The sequence below is a fragment of the Microtus oregoni genome, unplaced genomic scaffold, assembly GCF_018167655.1.
Source record: "Microtus oregoni isolate MIOR12 unplaced genomic scaffold, Mior012 000002F_ref0000024, whole genome shotgun sequence".
NCBI classification, from domain to species: domain Eukaryota; kingdom Metazoa; phylum Chordata; class Mammalia; order Rodentia; family Cricetidae; genus Microtus; species Microtus oregoni.
The window spans coordinates 13,839,693-13,863,491 of NW_024543061.1; the positions used below are offsets into that span (position 1 = coordinate 13,839,693).

At 45.5% G+C, this 23,799-nt stretch overlaps 1 long non-coding RNA gene across 5 annotated transcripts in view; it reads left to right on the forward strand.

Annotated features, from left to right (window-relative positions):
• The window catches only part of LOC121434842, a 64,262-nt gene that overhangs the window by 19,586 nt on the left and 20,877 nt on the right, over positions 1–23,799 (forward strand). For all 5 annotated transcript variants that reach the window (XR_005972521.1, XR_005972523.1, XR_005972524.1 and 2 more), the window contains exon 4: positions 999–1,148. This is a non-coding gene — a long non-coding RNA (uncharacterized LOC121434842). The remainder of the gene's footprint in view (positions 1–998; positions 1,149–23,799) is intronic.

The following is a 23,799-nucleotide window of genomic DNA, read 5'->3' on the forward strand; positions in this document are numbered from 1 at the left end:
AGCTATTGGCTGAGTTTTCATAATTATATTAATTATAATCTCCTTGTCATTTGTGAGCTGACTGGTGGGACAGAGAAAGATTCACTACATATAGCACCCAACTTCTGGCCCTGTATATTCACGTAAGGCCTAAAAAAGCTTAAAAGAAAAGTTCGGGACATGGAATCAGACACAGCTTCCTGGTGACCGCAGTCTCTCGGGTAGGCTTGGTGTATGGAGACTGCCTGCCTGCTGGAACCAGCTGCCAGCACCATGTGCCAGCGCCATGCACTAAGCTGAGCCATGCCAGCAGCTGACGTAGCAGTTTAAGATTTGTCTCACTCGCTCAGAGAATGCTGCAGATGCTCAGTAAAGACAGAGGCAGATGGGGAAAAAAAAAAAACTCTAAACAGGTTACAGTGTGTTTAAAAAAGTGTGGGCTTAAAAAAGAAAATGGGTCTAGATGGTCATAGAAAAAAAGTAGTTTATATCATGACAAGTTCCAGGGCAACCTGAGCTACAAGAGACCCTGTTTAAAAACAAAACGAAACAAACACCCAACAACAACAGCAAAAAAAAAAAAAAACATAGTATAACACAATGTATAGCTAACGTTGTGGTGCAGGCCTGTAACCCTAGCTAGTGAGAGGCTGAGGCAAGAAGGTCTCAAGTTCAAGTCCTGTTTGAACTACAGAGCCAAGCCTGAGCAACCTGTTGAAACCTCATCTCAATTAGTAAGTAAATGGAGGTCTAGGGGTAAAGATCTGTGGAAGAGCACCTCCCTAGATGTTAATTCCCAGTAAAGAAAAAGCAGGGGGGCATGGGAAGAAACCGACCCCATTCAGGCTGTTGTGAGCTGAGGAGCAAATGAGTTAGTGCGGACTGTATGGACCACGGCAGAGTGTTCAGTAGCTGTGCATCCACCCGGCCGCTCTCCAGCTTGACTACCTGAGCCTTCTGTGCTCGTCTAGCTCAGTCTTTGTTTATCTTTGTGGCTTAATGATCGCTTCCTCCATCAGACCAGGAACTTCCCAGTCTTTACAACCTAAACCATCTCGGCCTCTCAAACACTCAAGAAATGTTTGTGCCTACGATAAGAAATGAACTCTCTGAAAGAAGAAATCCTAAAACCCAGCTGGGATCCAGAAAACAGACTCTCAGGCCCGCAGGTCAGTCTCTCCTTCATCTGTGTTTGCTCAGTCTGTAAACTTGGCCTTTTCATGTGGTTGGTCTGACTGTTAAACAGAGAGAGACTGATGAGTTTGGAGTTCCGGGATCATGAGGATAAAGCTTTATAATCAAGTCTTTTGCAGGGGACCTCTGTCCCTATCAAGTTTTTCAAATTGTAATTCAATATTAAATGTATGTTAAAGAGGGCTATGAGGTGGATCAGAGGGGAGAGGCACTTACAGCCAAGCCTGGCCGTCTGAATTTGATCCCTGGGACCCATGAGGTGGGAGAAGAGAACAGACTCCTGCAAGTTGTCCGCCCCTTCTCACTGGAATGTGGTGTATATAAACTGTTCGTACCAGCAACAACACAAACCCGTGTAGGAAACCTACTTTTTCATTACCTCTCTTTTGCTTCACTACCAAACTCATCCATTCCCACGGAATAAAATTTAAACCTGCCTGCCAAAGCATGCAAGGCTTTTCCCCAAGTCATTTGACCCTTTACGCCCCCCTGCAGCAGCCTGTACAAACACATGTTACAGAAGCATTTGCCCAGTGCAAGACCCTCAGAGTCAGCCACAGAGTGGGTTTGAAATCCCCGCTCAGAGACGCGGCTCTCCTTCAGTCTAGCGGGATGGCTTAGTACATAGAGGAACTTGCTACCAGGCTTGACAATCTGCATTTTATTCCCAGGATCCACATGATAGAAGGAGACAACCAATTCTTGTAAGTTGTCCTTTGACCTTTGTATACTGTAAATGTGAGCGGATGCACAAACACACGTAGATACACAGACAATAAATAGCTGCAATTAAAAAAAAAAAAACCTGAGTCCCTGTCTTCATTACTATCTACTGTCTGCATCCACTGTCCTGTCTTCTCCAATAAACTCCCAACACTAAGGTTCTCAGACACAGCTGGCCTATGTCAGCCCTTGCAACTTTGATTTGGGCCTCTCTCTTGCCTGGAATCCCAGTTTCCCATTTTCAAGCCCCACCCACCCATTTTCTGAGGTCTACCTCTAAACCTTCAGACCTTTGACTGTCTCTTCTCAACTTTTCTTCTGACCCAGAGCATAAAGCTAGCTCTGCACAGACTGTTGGGTGGGCTTTAGACCCTATAGGTCAGGAATAATGGCACCGACTTGCAACACACAGGGCCTCCACACACTCTGTCCAATAACTACTGTTTTAGGATGCAATGATAAACATCGCAGTAGAAAACAACAGAGTAAGTCTCTCATTCTCTGTTTCACATTGAGAATTCCTTCCTGACCCTCCCCCCTGATAACAATAACAACAAAAATATCTGCTAAAAACAGATCAGTCCAACTTCTTTATCTTGTCAAGCAAGGAAACAGAAGTCTAAAGAACAGGGAAGCTGAAAAACAAACTAATCCATTCTTTTAATGGCTTGGATGGCCTAGGAAAGATAAACAAGCAGCTGGACCCGAGACAAAAGGTCAGCAGCTGTTGAGGGAAGCAGGCCAGGTGCCTCTGAGGCTCAGCAGGCAAAAGCCTGGGCTGGGGTGAGTTGTGGAAGGAAAGTTGATCAGCCAGAGTCTCAAACCAAATCCCTAGACCTGGCCCTGAAACACCAGTTGATCAGTACTATGTGTGAGCAAATGTCGGCATATTCAAATCCAGAGGTGGTGACACACATCTGTAATCCCAGTCGTCAGGATGCCAAGGCAGGAGGTTTGGGCATAATGGTGCATGCCTGTAATTCCAGTCCTTAAAAGGTGGAGGCAGGAGAATCAGGAGTTCAAAACCAGCCTTGACTGTATGACAATTGGTCACAACAACAAAAATCACAAAAAGTCAGACATGGTGGCCCAGAAACCTACCTGCCTCTGCCTTCTGAGTGCTGGGATTAAAGACATGATCCATGGGGGGTTGTTTTTAATTGTTATTTGTTCTGTGGTATGGGGGCTGCATCCAGAGCTCCATGTATAGCAGGCAAAAGCTCTACCACCCAGCTACAGTCCTTGCCCTGCCACTGTGTGGCTTTTTTAAATCAGGGTTTTATTCTTAGGCTGACCTCAATAATAATAATATATATAATAATAATATAATAAGTTGTCTCAATAAGTTGTCTCTGAACTTGGTTTTGTACTTGTGGAATTTTGGTTTTTTTGTTTTGTTTTGTTTTGTTTTCTCCCAACAGTGAATATATTTACTAAGAAAATGTGAAAAAGAACTTCTGAGATTGATAGGGGCTCCAGGGAAGGAACATTGTGTTGTCGTTGTTACTGTTGCTTTGAGTTTTAGAGAAAGGTTTATTATATATTCATAGATGGGAGCTTAAAGAGGGAGGGAGAGCCACACTGTTTGAGTTAGGCTTGAAGTCAGTCATGAGGCAGAAAGGGGAGCTTTAGAAAAAGTGAAAAAGTCCAAAGTACTGGAAAAAGCATACTTCGACTCAGGTCGCCATCCAAAAGAAAGGTGGAAAGGCCTGCTTCTCTAGGGTTTTCCATTTTTGTTGTTGTTTTATTTTGTTTTTGAGACAGAGACTCACTAAGTTGCTCTGTCTGGCCTGGAACTCACTATTTATCAATAGATTAGGTGAAGAGATTAGTCTGCCTGTCTCCAAGTGCTCAGGAACAGGCTTGTGCCACCACATCAGACTCATTCTGGGCTTTTTTGAGGCAGGACTTCAATATATCTCCCTGGCTGGCCAAGCGCTTGCTCTGTAAGTGAGTCTGGTCCTGGACTTGCAGTGGCCCTCTGCCTCTCCCCCTGAACACAGGGACTTCAGGACGTGTGCTACCATGCCCGGTTCACAGAAGTGTTTGGGAGGATAAGTAAAGTTCATTGAAGAGAAGACAGGGCTAGGAAGGTGTTCATTTGGTACAGTGACTCTCTACTGTGCATGCAGACCTGGGTTTGGTTTCTGGCACTGTGACCCAGGAATAGTGGTATATGCTCATAATCCTAGCGCTGTGAAGTGGAAGCAGGAAGATCAGAAATTCAAGATCACCGTCCATTACACAGCAAGTTCACAAAGGGTGAAAAGAACAAACATTGTCCTAGGAAGGACATCTCTGTGAAGAAACACTCAGCTCAAGACCTACATGGATTGATGGCTATCAAAGACTTTGAGAGTTCGGGATGTGTTTTCTTGCATTTCCTTATTTCATTCTGCCCATATCGGCAAATCCCATCTTTATAAAACTTCCCTTTCACCTTGGGGCTGTTCCTTATGGCTGATTCTAAACCAAGCCCTTGGCAACCCGACCGGCTTCTGCCTTCATAGGACTCCTTGTTCCCTTCACATGGCCAGTCTCCTCGCTACTTGAGGCACCAGATACCATGTCCTGCCTTGTCCCCAGCTCTGCTTGGGGGCTCAGCAGTTCTTTGCTGCCTGTAGCTAATATTCTGCATGAAAAGCTCTGTGTGACCCATATTATTTGGCAAGTGTAGCCCCTCATCAATCATTGTCTTTCTGTTAAATCAAGTAACCCAGTAGAAGGGAAAGTTCTCAAGGGCAAGAACCTGACCATAACGATCCCTCAATTCCCCTATAAATCTAGACGGTAGCTGGGATGCTGTGTAGTCCTCTTAAGTGGTAGGTGAATGGGGACATCTGACTTTCCCTAGGTCCCCTCACTGTGAGGGCCTTCGCCCAAGACCTAGACCTCCGAGTCTCAACTGTAAGCAGTCCTCAGAACCCTATCCACCCCATCTCTAAATCAGATGAGAACAGTGAGAGATTGAGTTCTTTAAACAAGCTTTGAGGAATAACTACTAACATCCTTTGTCTGACTACAGTTTACAATAGCTTACTGTATATTTTACGAAGAACTAGAAGAGGGTTTTTTTTAGGTTTATTTATGAGTGGTGTGTGTGCGCACATACCATAATGCATGTGCGGAGGTCAAAGGTCAGTTTGTAGGAGTCAGCTCTCTCCTTCTGCCATGTGGGTTTCAGGAATAGAGCTCAGGTCATGAAGCCTGACAGCCCGCATCTTTCTTGCTGAGCCGTTTCTTCAGAAGATAGAAATCTGAACAGAGAAATAAAGAGACAAAATGCTAATTTTCTTCATTTGACTATGACACTACATATGCATTGTACTGTTGCACTTTGCCCCATAAATATGAACAGTTATTATGTGTCAACTAAAAAGGAAAAATCTCCACCTCCTTAGTGATACATGCCTGTGACCACAGAGCTTGGCGGTCGAGGCAAAAGGATCACTAAACCAACCAAGAAAAGAAGAACACACCAAGATTTTTCTTTAACATTCTATTAGTAAATACCAGTCAGTTTGAATCAAAATATTAAAAACATTTTTGTTTTACCTTCCTGACTTTGTGGTCAAGTTTAGAAATAAAATATTGTCAGGCCACCTATTATTGTGTTTATCGCTGTGAGATCCAGCTCTTTTGGGACTCAGCACTCATGAGCATTTTAGGAAGAAGACTTCAAGTGCCTGCCTTTTAGTGGCAGCATCAACTTTTGTTGGTTTGTTTCTTTGAGACAGGGTCCCGGCTGGCCTGGAAGTCGATAGGTAGAGCAGGCTGGTCTTAAACTCAGAGCTCTGCTTGCCTCGGCCTCCCAAGTGCTGGGATTAAAGATGCATGACACCGCTCCTGCTCACATAGCAACAACTAAACAAAAACCCAGCACATTATTTTAAGTTGTTCCTGAAATTGTGAAACTCAGAAAGCACAAACACAGAGCACACAGAATAATGGGTTTTGTTTTGTTTTTTAAAGTGCATGTGCTTCCTGGTGAAATATCTGAGGGGAGAAGTAAGAACTGGCATTTTGCCAAGCAGGGTCCCACAGGATGGCAATCCCAGCATTTAGCAGGTGGAAGCAGAAGGGTCACGAGTTCAGGACCAGCCTCGGTTTCATAGCACGTTCCAAGCCAGCTTGGGCTACAAGATCCCCTGTCTCAAACAAACAAACTAGTCTCTTTTATCCAATGCTAATTCTTGAACCTAGGATCTTGTACATGCTGAGAAAAAACTTTATTACTGAGCCAGGCCCCCAGCAAGAACTGGCTTTAAAACTTTTTAGCACACATTTATTTATTCATTTTGTGTGTATATGTGTGTGTGTGTGTGTGTGTGTGTGTGTGTGTGCATGTGTGTGTCATGGTGGGCACAGAGGTCAGGGGACAACTGTGGGAGTTTGTACTCTCTCTCCACCATATGGGTCTTTAGGGACTAAACCCAGGTCTTCATGCTTGGTGACAGGTGCCTTTTCATGCTGAGCTCATCTTCAAAGTGGAGATAAAAATGCCATTGAGTGTTAAGGCTATAGTGCCTATGAGACATAACCCGGGTCCCCTGACTCATTAAGTGACAGTATCTGTCAGAATCGTGTCAAGAAACAGAAGGTCCACTCTGGTCTGATCATTTCAGCAGAATTCAACGTGAGAATGTCAACGTAAGGTCAGGGTGCGGCAACTGTAGGGCTAGTTTTGAGGCTCTGTGAGGTCTGCATGGGAGATGGGGAGGCTTTGAAAGATACTGGAACCCAGAAAGCTGCAGACACCATCCAGGTCAGAGAATGGAGAGGAACTGAGTCCGATTCCTCTTGCCTTTTCCCCACTGGCTCTGGAGAGATCCTCTTTGGCCTCTTTGGATGTCAAATATTAAGAGATTATGTTGAAGTCCATGTATGGGTCAGCCTCCGGGGCACAAAACAAGGGACAGAAGTAAAAAGTGGCTTGGAGGTGAAGTCAACAAGCAGAAATAGTATGTACAGAGGTATATCCTCGCTAAACCTTCAAGTTCTTAAAGGCAAAATAATAATAAACAGAAATAAAATTATTATATGAAGCAATGGTTATATGCATTAAATATAATAATTTGTCAGCTATTCCACAATAATGACATCAATTATTAAAAGCAAAACCACTCTTGACAACCTCAGACTTCTGATCCCTGCTTGCTATGACTTTCCACCACACTATGTGTTAGACATAGTCCAAGCGTAGAATTCTAGGGGAAGTTCCATGAGAGATTACCCACGGACCCACAGTATCCCTCAGCATTACATTTTAAGTTAGTTTCCTTAAAAAGGGTAGTGTTTGTATTAGTTTCTACAAGTAGTAGGCAAGCAATCCCCTGGGAATTGCAATCAGAATGAGTCCAGGCAGCTGGATGGTGGACTGGGCCAACATGGTGGGGTCAGGAGGTTAAGAAAGCTTTCTCTGTAGGCATTGCTAGTCCACAGCCATCACCTTTGTCAAAGGTGCCCTGCAGTCTTTAAGGCAGCTACACTGGGCACTAGCCACTGGCTGTCAGAGCTTGGCGGGGGGGGGGGGGGGGGGGGGGGGGGGGGGGGAGCCAATCTTACTACCTACTGCACCTGCCAGCTGAAGAACCCCCAGGAGAGCTGCCTCGCACCATTGGCTCCGAAGATGGTGCAATTGACACTTGGCTGCACCGCCTTTCTCTGAAACGCCCCTGGCATAAGACTCTGGGTTTTATGGTGGCATGAGACTCTGGGTTTTATGAGAGGAAACATCTTCGGGGCAGAACCTTCTACCTTGGATGAGGTTTTTATTTACCTTTCTCCCCAGTTCTCTGGGGGCAAAAGTCATAAAAGAGTTTCATGGCAGTGACCTCTTCCAGACCCTGGAGCTTAGAGGGTAGGGTAATGAGAACTGCAGGAACCCAGTGTTCTCAGAAAGCACGCACCCAGACGTCATGGAGAAAGAATTCTCAGTTCCTGTCCTGGCAGAATCAATTCCAGAGAAATGAAGTGATGGTCACATGCAGCTCTCAGGGGGCTGGGTGCTCCTGTTCCCGAAAGAAATGTCACTGGAGTCTACAAACAGTAGCCCAAGGAAACAAGAAAAGAAAAGGAGAAAAAAGAGAAAAGAAAAAGGACTGACTTTCTTATGTGTATGAATGTCTTACCTGGATGTGTGTATCTATGTATACCACATGTGGGCCTGGTGCTCGCAGAGGTCAAAGGAGGGCTTTGGATTCCTTGGAACTGGCGCGACTGATAGTTGTGAGCCACCGTGTGGGTGCTGGAAATCAAACCCAGGTCTTCTGCAAGAGCAGCAGTCAGTGCTTTAAACTGCCAACCCGTCTCTCTAGTCCTGTGCCTGCACTTGAAAAAAAAATTTTTTTTAACCCTGGCAATGCTGAAGCATGCATGGCTGCCCGTATATGGCGGTTCTGTTGAACTTGTCCATATTGGGTTTCATGGTCTAAGCTGATGAGGACAACTGACCAGGTCCTAAGTGGCTGCACTTAGGAGACTAATAAAACTAAAGTCTTTCTCCCACATCTCAACCAAATACTACCCTATGCACGGTGTATGCCTTCCCACTGCAGGTGAGGATGTTCCCCCCACTACTCTATTCATAAGCTATTTCTCTGGCACTATTAAAACGGATTATAATTATAAAGAATTGTAAAGCTAAACCAATGATTTCTCATAAAATTGCTTCAGACAAGATGTTCCTGCCTCAGGACTTTTGCATTTGCTGATTTGTTTGTTATTTATTTTAGAGATATTTTAATTACATTTTGTGTGCCTCTGTGTGTGTGTGTGTGTGTGTGTACACAACTTACATGAGTCAGCTCTCTCCTTCCGCCATGTGGGTCCTGGGGATTGAACTCAGGTCATCAGGCTTGGAGCAGGCACCTTTACTTTACCTGTGCCACCCACCGGTCTTTGTTTGTTTGTTTACTTATTTAATGTATTTGTGTGGATGCGCACCATGTATGCGCGGGCACCTAGAGAATTCAGAAGAGGCATGGGATCTCTTGGAAGTGGAGCTAGAGGCAGTTGTGAGCTGCCTTGTGGGTGCTGGAGCCAACCCTTTGCCAGAGTAGTGAGCGCTCTTCAACCACTGAGCCACCTTTTCAATTCCCTTGTTTGTGCCTTTAAAATTTTTTTAGATATATTTATTATTTTTATTTTATGTGCACGAGTGTTTTGCCTGCGTGCGTATCTGAGCACCATGTATATACCTGGTGCCCAAAGAGGCCATAATAGAGTATCAAATCCCCTGAAACTGGAGTTACAGATGTTTGTGATAGGAGTTTGAGGAACTGAATCAGGGCCTCTGGAAGAGCAATTGGTGCTCTTAAGTGCTGACCATCTCTCCAATCTCTCCCACCCCGTGTTTTTGTTTTTTTCATTCAAGGTTTCGTGTGTACCCACTTGGCCTTGAATTCCATGCACTCGGCTTTGCTGTTGTTTCTGTTTAGTTCTGGGGATTGAACTCAGGGCCTGTGCATGCTAGGTGAGTGGTCCACCTTCTTTCTTCCTTTACTTACGGCTTAGTTTTCTGGTTGGTTTTCAGGCCAGCTTCTAATTCTCTATATAGCTGATCTTGCCTTTGCCCTCGGAGTACTGGGACTTCAGGAGTGAGCCAATCCTACTGACTTGTTCTTATTATAGTAAAATATACATGACATAAAATTTATCATTGTCACTTTCCTCTTTCCTCTTAGGGTGCTTGTTACTGTTTTCCAGTACTGGTCATCAAACCCACAGCCTCCTGCATGCTAGGCAGGCATACCCCACTAAGCTGCCTTCCTGGCTCCGTTACATTAAGTGCATGCACACGCTAGGTAACACAGCCACTACCAGTAGCATCTCCAGAGCTTTTCCGTCTTCTCAGCTGAAACTGTGCCTTTTAAGCACTAAGCACTTTTAAAACCAACCCTCCTGGCCCCTCCAGTCCTCATACTACTTCCTGCTTCCGTGGTTTCTTTTTCTGGCTCTGGGAATTAAAGCTTAGGTCCTCAGCCATGATAAGCAAGTTCTCTACCACTGAGCCATGCCCTCAGTTCCTTTAAAAACAAACAAGCTTCTTTTTATTTTGAGCCGGTCTCCCAAGCTCAAGGGCTAGTCTTGAGCTTACAGTGTAACTCAGACAGGCCTTGAACTGTCATCCCCAAATAGCTGGATTGTGCTGCCAGGCTCAGCCTGTCTATAATCTGGACTCTACTGGGTACCTCGTGCAGCATTTGTGTTCTAGAGTCTGGTTTATTTCACTCAGCATAAGGGCTTCAAGAGCTAATACACACTGTAGCATATGTGAGAGTTCATTCCTTTTCAAAGCTCCATAGTATTTATTCGTATGTTGAGTCCATGCTTGTTCATACACGGGACAACGGACGTCTGAGTTGATTCTACCCGTTGGCTATTGTGAATGATACCACCATGAGTACCCGTGTTCAGTTCTTTGTCTTCAAGCCCCTGCTTTCGAATCTTCTGTGCTCTGTCCTACAAGTGGAATCACTGGATCGAGCCAGGTACTCTAATGCATGCCTGCTATTCTAGTACTTGAGAGATGAGGCAGGGGAATCTGGAGATCAAGGTCATCCTTACCCACATAGTGAGTTTGAGACCTACCTGGCCTACCCTGAGACCCTGACTCAAAAACCAAACAGGAGAATCAGTAGTCAGCTAATGGTCACTTCGAGGAGGGAGAGACATTTTCTTCAGTGTTGTAACCACTGGTAAGTTGTCCATACTTCTGTAAATAACCCTACTGTAACTCATTGGGACACAAGTTCATGCGTGCACGCACAATACACACATACATACACACAAACACACATATCCACATGCATACACACACATACACACATATACACATACATATACACACCTATGCACACACCTACACAAATATACACATACATACATACACACACATACACACATGCACTCACACATACACAAGAATACATAAAAATAAAAGAGGAACTCACTGGAAAGGAGGAGATCAGAGTGTGAGGAAAGCAAGGGAGAAGAATGAGGGTGAATACGATCCAAATACATTATATACTGCCGCGCCAGTGCAGCCTGGATGCTGAGACTGGCGGGGGAGGGGGGTGTGCCTGGATTGAGACATGAAGGCTTCTTTTCAGGTGGAAGAACAGCAGGCACAGCAATCAGCCCCGAGCTAAAGCCTTTTATACCTCTACTGCTTCTGTAGAAAACCACCATCCAGAAAGAACACAAACATCCTTGTCAATTACAGACCACAGGAAGTTCCACTGTCGGTCAGAGGGAGTGAGGGCAGTTAGATTACAACAATATACATGTATGAAAATGTCATCATGAGACCTATTATAATATGAACTTAATATATGCTAACATAAAAAAACTGAATTAAATGGCAATTTTTTAAATGCTGGATCAAATGGCAATTTTTTAAATCCAAGATCTTGTACTGGTTAAGTTAGGTGTATCTACTGTTGCCAAACTCAAGTCCAGTTACCTGTTGCATGACAGGCCAGTCCAAGCTGGGAAACAAGGTGTTGAGGCCAGGTGGGTGGTTCTGTTGGGAGAGTCAGCTCGGTGAGAAGATGGAGGACCCTTGTCCATAGTTTTCCTGACAGAAAGTTCAATTAGGAGTGGTTTATAAAAAGTGGTCCCACCTGGGAGATGGCTCAGCAGCTAAGAGCACTTGTTGGTTTTGCAGAGGACCTGGTTTCAATTCCCAGCACCCACATGGTGTCTCACAACCATCTGTAACTTCAATTTCAGGGGATCTGACACCCTATTCTGGCCTCCTTGGGCACCAGGCACACACATGGTGCATATACATACATGCACGCAACCCCCCCCCCACACACACACATAAATAAATTGAAAAAAATAAAGGCAAATGGTTGCCGGGTGTCCCCAGACTCCTGGTGGGGAAGGCTGTTTGCAGTGCTTGCTCATGTGGGTGAACCTGAGCAGACATGTGCTGTCCTGTGACTGCTCACAAGATCCTTTTCCGTTCTGCAAACCCCGAGAACAAAGATCATTATTTCTTCGCGCTATCCTTGCCATCAGTTGTTTCCTCCCGTGAGGTTTCTGAGTTCCTGGTGTATTACATAATGTGCTATCCAACTGGGGCAGCCTCCTCGAGGCCCTCCTGACTGCCAAACTCAGGTTACTGAAAGAAAACCTAAAATGCATAGTTTCACTACCACTGAGCCATGTTCCTTTCCTAAAACCATTCTACTTTTTATTTCCTTCTATGTGTATAAGCCTGCATGTCTATATGTATACCATGTGTATACAGGTGCCTCTAGAGGCCAGAGAAGAACACCAGATTTCCTGGAACTGGAGTTCCTGGGAGCTGTAGACCACTTATGTGGATGCTGGGAACTGAACCTGAATCCTCTTTAAGAGCAACAAGTGTTTCTAACTTCTGAGCCATCTCTCTAGTCCTCTCAAGTGGTAAGTCTAATGTTCAGTTTTCGGAGACTGCCATGTTGGGGCTGCGTTGTTTTACCTCCCATCGACCCCTCTAACCTACTGTTGCTTATATATTAGTTTATTTAGAGACTTTTCCACCCGCGCTTGGATGGCAGCTCCACAACTGTGGGGATTCACTTCTGAATACTTAGACGTTTGCACATGGTAACCAGATTAGTAAGGATTTGTTAAATGAATGAGCTGGCTTGGTGCTTCTGACCTCAGTTTTGCATCATCCTGAACCTTCAAGCCTAGCTTAATACCCTCATAGCTTTCTTTGGTCCCTATCGTGAGAACCATCTTGCAATGCTTCCTCCTTTATGCTTTGTAGTCTGGTTGTCTGCAAGCTGGAAAGCATCTCTGAGTACTAACTTCCTTAACACTGGAAGCTTTCAAATTGTGTGTGTGTGTGTGTGTGTGTGTGTGTGTGTGTGTGTGTGTGTGTTAGGAGACTATATGTGCAGGTCAAAGGACAACTTTGGGAAATCTGTTCTCCTTCTATCTCATTGAGGCAGGGGCTCTCATTTATTTTTTAGATTTATTTTGTTTTAAATTATGTGTCTATCAGAGTCCAGAAGAGGCCTTCAAAGCCTGGAGCTAGAGTTAAAGGAGGCTGTGAACTGTCTAACATGGGTGCTGGCAGCCAAACTGGGGTTCACCAGAAGAGGAGGATTTGTTCTTAACCACTGAGTTCTCTCTCCAGCCTCTCGCTATTGTTTCTGCTGCTGCTCTGCACACTCAAGGCTAGTTGTCCTAAATTGTGTAACTCTCCTGCCTCTACCTCCATAGGAGTAATGGGATTAGATGTACACCAAATCTGCTTTTTAAAAAAAGGTTCCAGTGGGTGAAGTTAGGTCATCGGTCTTGTACTTTTACCCATTGAGCCATCTTTAGGTTGTCACTGGTCCTCTGCCACCATTGTCTTTGCTGTCTCTCCAGCCCTGGAGATGTGTATAGGCTCAGTAGCCACAGGAAAGCGATGGTCCCGATGCGTAGTGCCTAAGTAGTGACTGCACTTGAGCAGCCCAGAGCTTTCCAGGACTAATCACATGGAGAATTCCCGCACATATAGTCTTGACAAGAGCCTGTTTCTTCTGTTCTAATGAGAATATTGGACCTGAGACCTGCTGGCTTTCTCTTAGGTAGTGCATATGCTGTGGATCAAGCCCTTAGCAGGAAGCTTTGAGCGCTCGCAGTGTGATAGAGGTGAAATAAAGATATAAAGAGGAGTTAAGGTCCAGTGTGTGGTGTACTCCTGTAATCCTGGCTTTGTGGGGTAAAGGTACATGGATCAAGGAGTTCAATGCCAGGCTTAGCAAATTCAAGGCTAGCCTAGACTATGTGAGATCCAGTTTCAAGAAATTAGAAAAGAAGTCTGGGAATATAACTCAGTACAGTGGTTGCTTAACAGGGAGAAAACCTTGGGCTTAATCCCCAACGATAAATAAATCAGACATGGAAGAATATATTTGCGGCCCCCAAATCCCAACACTCAGAAGGGAGGCCAGGAATTCAAAAGTTCAAGGTCACACTTTGTGGCTTCATAATGAATCTTGTTTAGCCTGAGCTTCAGGAGACTCTAGCAAATAACATAAAACAAAAAAGCCCAGACAACAAGCAACCCATGGGACTGGGAGGTAGGTCAGCCAAGTGTCTGTTGTACCGTCGTGCAAGCATGAAGGCTGAATTTGGACATCCAGAACCCACGTAAGCGCTGAGAATCTGTAACCCCAGTGCTGGGGGTCAGAGGGCAGACTCAGACAGGTCTTGAAAGCTCACTGGCTAGACAGCCCAGTCGGATCATCAAGTTCAGGTTCATTGAGGGACTTTATCTCAAAAAATAAGGAAAATAAGGAGGTGCTTGAGGGATGGTTCAGCTATTAACAGCACTTTGCTGCTCTTCCAGGGGACCTGTGTTAGTTCCCAGCACCCATTGCTGGCTCATAACTGCCTGAAACTCCGGTTGCAGGGTACCCAAGGCCTCTGGCCCATGTGCTCTTACACAAATATAAAGACACAATTTTTAAAAGATCTTAAAATGAGGAGGAACAGATACGGTGGCACACACCTTTAATCCCAGCACTCAGGAGGCAGAGGCAGGCAGATTTCTGTGAGTTCGAGGCCAGCCTGGTCTACAAAGAGAGCTTCAGGCCAGCCACGGCTATAGAGAAACCCTGTCTCAAAGGAGGAGGGGAGGATTGGGCTGGAGAGATGGCTCAGTACTTGTTGCTCTTGCAGAGGACCTGGGTTTGGTTCCCAGCACCCATATGGTGGCTCACAACCATCTGTAACTCTAGTTCCAGGGGATCTGATATCCTGTTCTGAACCATGCAGGCACTAGGCACACATGCAATGCACAGACGTACATGCAGACGACACACCCCCACACATAAAATTAAATTAAGGATAAAAATAAGGAAAGAGATTTAAGAAAGTACCTGGTGTCAACCTCTAACGACACATATGTGTATATATGTACTACATGCACAGGCGCACACACTCATAAGAACATGTACACACACACACACACACACACACACACACACACACCACAGGTTAAGGAATGGGAAAGACTCATGACAAAACAGTCCTTGCCTGGTAGATGCTTATAGCTTTTCTCCCTCGTCCAGACTACTCTGTAGCTTCAGAGTATAAAACACTGGGAAGCCAAAAAGCAGGGACTCCTTGTTCCTATTGCTGAGAATGGGGAATTCTTACAGCCCACACAGCTCTGCTCGGTTATTGGCCTTTTCTGTCTCTTCCCCCAGGGAATTCACATTGTAATGGGGAGGGGCTTTAGGTTCTTTTCCCCATTGATCAACTCTTTGTATGTAAATATGGCTTCAGTGGAGTCTCTAAAAGGTTATCAGTCCCAGAGCTCCGCTGAAGAGGTCTTGCCTAGCATGAACAAGTCAGGGGTTAGCAGGACTAAGGCCAGGTGTGGGGCAGGGGGTGAGAGATGGAGGCAGGATTTGGAGTTGCGTTCCAGAAGAACAAGAGACACTTCTGGGATACCCGAGGGGACTGTGGTGAAATCAGTCAGTTCTGTCCACTGGCAGAGCAGGATATAACAGGCACGTTTTTAAATGAGAAGGATCCGTCTGCCTCCATAGATAGAGCTGGGAAGATAGAAGACTACTGAAGAGCAGGAGTCAAGGAAAGCCTGTGGGTCAGCCTGACAAGCACGTGACAAATTCGTGACCCAAGGGAGGCGCTTGCCCTCACGTTTCACGCTCTGCTCCTACCGAGCCTGCTGCCCAGAAGGTCCAGGCGAGCACAAATCTGGTTTTACAAAAGGTCTGCACCAAGTTAGCACTCCTCTAGTCCTGCTCCACCCCCAGGGCCACCACTGGAACACATGGGTTTACTTTCTCAGTGTAACCCGTGGTCATTTCGGGACAAGTCAGGCCAAGAGAGCATGTGAGTCTCAAAAGCTAGCAGTCCCAAGCTTTGCTGAGGCCTGTAAGGATCATCACAAGGGGATGACTTGAGATCCCAATTAGTCATCCTGGCAGCTGCTTCCTGCCTCCCTTCCCTTCTCTTCTTGCCTTCTTCTTGGGCCTCTCTGCAGCGGTAAGTGGATATGGCCTGGACTCATAATTATTACTGCTGGAAAGCAGCTTACGCTGCAACTCATGTGCCTGCTTTATTGGACAGATGGACGAGCCAGGGACAGAAGGGAACAAGATTAACCCAAACCACATGGCTGCCTAGCGTCAGCATAGGGAAAGCCCTATCAGCTCACAGATCTGCCACATTCATTCATGGAATTGACAGATACCGCAGACAGCATGCTGTTTCCTGTGTTATAACTGGGCCAGTGACACAGTGAGAATAAACAGGCAAAGCTACTTCGGTTTGGGGAGACCAACTATAGATAAGAGAAGTATGGCAGGGCAAAGAAGGGGTGTGAGGGGGGCTGGCATGCCTTGCAGAGAACACAGCTAAGAAAGACCTCAGGGGAGAAATGACTTAAATGCAAGGGGAAGAAGAAACTAGGAGATGAGGCACGGGGTCATCTGGGTGAAGAACTGCACAAAGGCCACAAGGCAGGATTAAGTCTGGTTTGTTCTAGAGCTATGACAGACTAAGCACAAGGAAATAAACCAGTGAACAACTTGCTGTGGAGACTGGAAGAGTCCGTGGCAAGGCCGTTAATGTTTGTTCAGGTGTCTGATTCATGCATCTGCTTTTTCTCTTGGCTCTCAGGCACACAGTGACCTCTGAGCAAAGGGCAGGGTGGGGTAGCCACCAGGAGTCCAGAAAATGTGGGCAGTAGTGTGGGCAGCCTAGGTTACCTGGACCCCAGATACTTGCCCCAGATGTTGCCCAAGAAGACAGGACACATTGCGGCCTCCCATCTCAGGCTAAAGAGAAAAGGCCTGCATGCCAAGCTAATACCAAACTAATTGAGTGCAGAGTCTGCAAATCTGAAGACAAACAAGCAAAAGTCTTGCATATACCTGCTCTACCAGTGGGCATACAACACTGATTTCACCAACACTGGGGAGATGGTTTAGTAGGTAAATATCCTGCCTTGCAAGAGCAAGGACCTGAGATTGATCTCCAGAAAATGCATAAAAAGGCTGGTCACAATATCACATGATTGTAACCCCAGTTCCGGGAAGTAGAAACAGGAGGATCCCTGGGGTTCTCTGACCAGCAAGTCTAGCCTACTGGTCCAGTCTTAAAGAAGGTAAAAGGCATTCCTGAGATTGATACCCAAGGATACCCTCTGGTATACACACACACACACACACACACACACACTAAAAAACCCAAAAGGAGCAAGTTCCCAATTAAAACTAGTGAAAAGAATTGCATCGGAGGCCAGCACTGCCCAGACCTTGCCTAAGTGAAAAGTAGGCAGAGATATTTTTGTAGAAGTGTTTGGCAAGCAATGATGGCAGTTTTATTATCTCAGCTCCTAATTTTTAATGTCCTGTGCACCCTGCCAGCCTTCCATGCCCATTCAAGTGAAGGCCTCTGCAGACTGGAGCGCCACGGGCAAGTGTGGATGCCAACCAGGCCTTGAGTGGGCAGCTGAAGCAGTGGGTTGATTAGCACTATAGTTTTGGAGCAAGATTCTACCTGCCAGGGTTCCTGTCTTCCAGAAGAAAGTATGATTGTCCTAGGGCAAAGCTGGGTGGGTGAGCCTCTTTCACTGGGCATTGTGGCCTCTCCCGGTGACCCTCTGCTCTGTGCATGCTCTGGGAAGGGTCTAGGTAAAGCAGGGAGTCAGGACTGCAGATTCATCAACGTTCAGGGAAGCTGGACTTGGACTCTGCCTCTGATTGTGACTTTCTGTACTCCTCTTCCTTCTCCACGTAAGTTGTGAGTCAAGGCCAACTCCATTCCACAGTTATTTATTGCCTTTGTTCACACATGCTTGTGGGAGGCAGCCTGGGGCATTAGTTGGAAGAGTCCCAGAATAAATTGAGACAGCCTCATCTTAATCCTGGCTACAGAATCAACAAACAAACAAATAAGACACAGGACGGCTGGACTATTATGTAGTCTGCACTATCTAAATCCTAAACTCCAATTCTGTCTTGAGAAATCTGCCTCCTTCTTTTCCCCAGGTTATGGCCACCATTATCATCAGCTATAGACAATACTGCACCTATTCTCAGGATGAACCATGGGTACAGAGAGAGCTAACGCTGGCAAAGGACCTTGTATTGCGTTAACCCCACACCAACATTTTATAGTCACTTAGTGTCAACCATGACTTGGTAAGATGGCTATTGTCTCCACTTTATATAAAGATAAAAATATTCATTATTAAAATGCTCACGAAGGCTCAGGGGCAAGAGTGCTTGCTTAGCATGCACAAGGTTTGATCCCTAGTCCTGAGAGCAGCAATAGCAACCACAAGTCAATCAACTTAACCAGACATAGTTGGCCTGTTCTAGTGGTCACAGCAGTTGGGATATGGAGGAAGGAGGATTGCTGAGAGTTCAAAGCCAACTTGGGCTACATACTGAATTCTAGGCCAGGCTGGGCTATAGAATGAGACCCTGCTTCAGGCAAAAACAGTAACAGGTAATATGGTCAGTGGTAGAGTGCTGGCCTACCATGTGTGAGGCCACAAGTTCAATCCCCACTGTTGCAGAAGAAACAGAACAAAACAACAACAAAAATCCCTGCGCATGCTGGTGCACACTTGTCCTCCAGCACTGAGGAACTGGGGTAGGAGGACTGATCTAATTCAAGCCCAGCTTTGGCAGGACAGTGAGTTCAAGGCCAACTGGGGCTACATATCCAGACTCTGTATCCAAAAGTTCAAATAAATAAATGAAGGGCTCTGCCAGGCACGCCTTTAATTCCAGCACTTGAGAGGCAGAGACAGGCAAGTCTCTGTGAGTTCAAGACCAACCTGGTCTACATAGTGAGTTCTAGGGCAGCCAGGGTCATGGAGAGAGACCTGGTGTGAAAAGCAAGCAAACAAATAATATAGAAAGGAAGGGGGAGAGAGTACTAGGTTCCTAGTATGTAATACACACTAACATATTTAATCTTCAACATAGCCCCATAACATGACCATTTCTATTTGTTCCCGTTTTTTGGAAGGAAACTGAAGCAGGCCGAGTTATTTCCGTAGGTCACACCGCTGGTGCCGGCTTGTGGGCACGGCCCTCAGTTGCTACTGTGTTGAGCCTGGCGCTCCTGTCTGCTAAGCACACACTGTATTGCTGAGCTACACCTGCAAGCCTTGACTGCCTTTTCTCTCAGATCAGTTCTCTGCTTTGTGTTTGGTAAAGCCTGAGTGTAGGAAAGCTCTTTCCCAGTAAGACTGAAAACATAAACCCCACAAATGATAAAGTCCACAGGTTTCCAACCACATAACAGTTGGAAATGCTTGGCATGGAAAAGACACAAGGAATTCTGGCTTAGCCAGCTTTGTTTGGGATCTCAGGGTTCTCTGAGCATGAAGAAGGAAACTGGTATTCAATTTCTTGGATGTTCATCCTCTCTCTCTCTCTCTCTCTCTCTCTCTCTCTCTCACACACACACACACACACACACACACACACACACACACACACACACAGGGTTTCTCTAGACCAGACTGGCCTCAAGCTCACAGAGATCCACCTGTCTCTCCCTCCCAAGGGATTGAAGGCATTTGCCATCACCGCCTAGCTCATCTTGTTTCTTGAGTGGGAGAAACTGCATATCTGGCCCTTCTTCACCCACCTCAAGGCACAGAGTCGTTTCCCAATGGTGGTGAGAATCCCACCTACTCCCTCATGTGTGGTTTTTCATGAGACCAAGGCTGAAAAGGGAACTGAATTGGAGTGAATTTAGAAAGGGAAGCAGATGGGGGCAGCAGTTCTATTTGGCCAGCTTCCCCGACTCATGGATGCTTGGGGGAGCATGAAGACTGCACTAACAGAAGTAGCGAGTGATATAGAAGGCAGCAGCAGCCCCCAGGATGTGCCTAAGGAGACATGGCCAGAGCAGCAGGCTAGCCAAGCACAGCACTAGCCTCCTTTTATCTCTGTACATTCTATCAATTAATTTTGTGTGCCAGTGTAGCTGTGTGGACGTGCACATGCCGCCCTGTGGGTGTGCATGGAGGTCAGAGGACAACTTGTAAAAGCTGCTCCTGTCCCTCCACCCATGTGGATCATAGGGATCAAACTCAGGTCAGCATCCTTGGCAGCAGGAGTCTTTACAGAGGAGCCATGTGCTCAGGTAAGGTATAGAAGTGTGGCGCTTTCCTCTTAAAGAAAACCCAACACTGGCTTTCTTTATTTCCCCTGCTGGTATATACTGGGTCTCTGAACTATTCCAGTAATTTTGTTCTAGTTTGAATATCATTTACCAAGTTATCTTAATTTATATTATTTAAATAATTCCAATAAGGCAGGCATGGTGGTGCACCCACTGTAACAGAAGCTCTTAGCAGGTAGACATAGAAGGGTCGGGAGTTCAAGGTCATCTTTGGCTCCATATTGAGTTCAAGACCAGCCTTTGAAACATGAAACCCTGGCTCTCTCCATATATGCAAATTCTGTATGGTTCAATCTTAGAAGTTTCTGTATATTTTTCCTGGTTCAGTTGAAAGCACAATGAGGACTCTATCCTTAGGCATTATCTTGTGAAAAACCAGCATAGGACTCGGGCATAGCTCAGCCTAGCATGCGTGAAGTCCTGGGACTGGGGCATAGCTCAGCCTAGCATGCGTGAAGTCCTGGGACTGGGGCATAGCTCAGCCTAGCATGCTGAAGTCCTGGGTTCAGACGCTAGCCCCATGTGAACTGGATATGGTGGTGCACATCTGTAATCCCAGCACTTGGAAGGCAGAGTTTGAATTATTCTTGAGTACATAGTGAATTTAGACCAGTTTGGATTATGAGGCAAGATCCTGTCTCCATGTTAGTGACTGAGAGAGAGAGAGAGAGAGAAAGCAAAGGCCAAAGGTAGATAACAACCAATGTGTTATGTGAACCATGAATCTTGGTTTAAAAATTAGTCTGCATGGGGCGGGAGATGGTTGTTAGTAAAATGCCTGCAAAAATATGCACACGCAAATACACCACACGCGAAAAGTAAGAAAACGAAGGAAAAAGGAAAACGTACTTGCAATTGGTAGAGTGCTTGCCGAGCATGCCCAAGTGCTGTGTTTAGTCTCTGGCAGTACGTGCCTGTAATCCCGGTGTTCAGGAGGCACAGGCAGTAGGATCAGAAGTTTAAGGTCATTTTCAGCTACACAGTGAGTTCAAGGCCAGAACTGAATAAATAAAACCTTCTCTCAAGAAAAAAAATAACCAGGATACTCTCCTTCAAAAATAAACACCATACTACATCTAAGAAAATTAACTTAACACAATCTAAGAAAATTCCATCATGAAGCTTTACAAATTTATAAAAGGCAAATTTCTCCATGTACTAGAAAATGTTCTGTTGCTGTTTTTTTTTTTTTAAATTCTTCTGCCTGTGCAAAAAGTAGTAGATAATTGACTTGAAGAGGGAGAAAGGCCAAACACCATGACTCAGCAACAGTCTACCAAGAGACTGTTTTATGGGGATGCCATGGCTCTAGACATGATGCAATCCTCAGAATTTATGCCTATGTAGTTACTAGAATTAGAGAATTCACATCACTTTCCCCTGTTTCCTTCCTTCTCCCTCCACCCCTTCCTTCTCCCTCCATCCCTCTCTCTTTCTTTCTTGGTCTCACTGTGTAGCCCAGGCTTGCCTCAAGCTCACCAACCTCCTGATTCTGCCCTCCAAGTGCTGATATTCTAGGCAGATGTCTGGTTGGGAAATCAAGGTTCTGAGATCTCTGCATCCAGACATCTACCAGCGCTGCAGTGAGAAGAGGGAGCATGGAGGTGAGCTAGTTTCTCAGTGTTCCTCTTACTCATGCTGAATGTGGAAAGAAGCAGTGTGTGTGTGTGTGTGTGTGTGTGCCTATGAAGCTCAGAAAAGAGCACCAGATCCCCTGAAGCTGGAGTTACAGACAGTTGGGAGTGGCCTGATATGGGTGCTGGGAACCCTACTTAGATCTCCAGAAGAGCAACAAGTGCTCTTAACCCTTGAGCAACTCTCCAGTCCTTCAAATTGCTTTACTGAGATGGGGTGTCATGAAGTCTGGGCTGGCCTTGGATTCCCTCTATACTGGGAGATGACATTAAACTCTTGATTCTCCTGCCTCGACCTCCAAGTGCTGAGGTTATAGGCAATCACTATCACATCTATTGTGTAATACTTCCCTCTGAAATTAAAATCTTCCATCTTTGGTAAATCCCATTCACCATGTTACTGTTTGGTCTGCCATCAGTTCTCCATCCAGCTCTCTTGGCCAATTATTTGAAGCAAGTTTGGTAAGAATAAGGAGGGTGGCTACCGATATGGCTCAGTGGTTAGGAGCATTTGTTGCTCTTACAGAGGCCTGGGTTCAGTTCTTGGCACCCACCTGGTGGCTCACAACCGTCTAACTCCAGTTCTAGGGAATCTGATGTCTTCTTCTGACCTCCAAGAACACCCACACACATAAAATGAAATAAGTAAATCTGAAAGGAAGGAAGGAAGGAGAAAGAAAGGAAGAGAGAGAGAGCTAGGGAGAGAGAAAAGAGAGATAGAGATAGAGAAGGAGGGAAGGAGAGAGGGAGGGAGGGAGGGAGGGAGGGAAGAAAGAAAGAAAGGAAGGAAGGAAGGAAGGAAGGAAGGAAGAAAGAAAGAACAGTGTGCCAAGGCAGCCTATACAAACTGGAGCCCACTACCAGCAGCTATCATTTGAGAAGCAAAACCTGTGAACAATCAAATGATCTCTAGGTTAAGTAAAGCATTCCTGGGGCTGGAGAGATGGCTCAGTGGTTAAGAGCACTGTCTGCTCTTCCAGAGGTTCTGAGTTCAATTCCCAGCAACCACATGGTGGCTCACAACCATCTGTAATGAGATCTGGTGCCCTCCTCTGGCGTGTGGGCACACGTGGAGGCAGAATGTTGTATGCATAATAAATAAATCTTAAAAAAAAAAAAAGCATTCCTTACAGACAAGATGCCAAGGAAGTCATAGCTGTGGCAAACCTGAGAATACTTCCTCCAAAGCTAGGAGTGAGTTTCTTATGCACTTTCTCCCCGAAACCTAGCATGTTACATGCTGCTGTGCCTGCCGCTTGCCTCTGAATCCTGTTTCATTGTCTTAAAACACTTCAAAATCAAGTAATATCTTTTCAAAGGTGGCCGTTGCTTCTCAACAGCTCACTGCTTAGTAGCTAGGAATTTACCATGTGATCCTAGACTTTGTGGGTGCCAGTAAGAAGATGAATCCAAATGATGTTTGGATTAACTGGTAACTGATGGTTGGTAAGCTGTTAACATATCTAAGCCTTTGCTTGCAGAATTCACTCAGCAAATACATTTTAGGCAGTGTCCTAGGCATGTGGAGCATGGGGTAAACAAAACAGATATGCTCCATACTCGGCAAGTGATTCATGAGCAAGATGGCTCAGCAGTTAAGAGTGAATGCTGCTCTTTAAAAAGACGTGAGTTCAGTTCCCAGCACCCAGGTGAAACAATTCACAACTGCCTGTAATGCCAGCATCCTGGGAGCTGACGTCCTCTTCTGGTGTCCTTGGGCATTCTCATGCACCTGACACACACACACACACACACACACACACACACACACACACACACATATATATACTGTATATGTGTATATATATATATGAAATGACTCAAGATCTATGTAATGTGTACTTTACTACCTGTGTAATTAAGTAACTCATCACAATTGCAATAAAAACTCTTACCTCAGCAGATATGAAGATTAAATGAGTCAATGTGCAGTCAGGAAATTAAAACTGGTATTATAATACTGCATTAAAGTTAAATGGACCAGACATGGTGGTACCTGTCTGTAATCATAGCACATTGGAGACTGAGGCTGGAGGTTATGCGTTCAGAGCCAGCCTGGACTACAAAATGAGCTTGAGCCCAGCGTTGGATA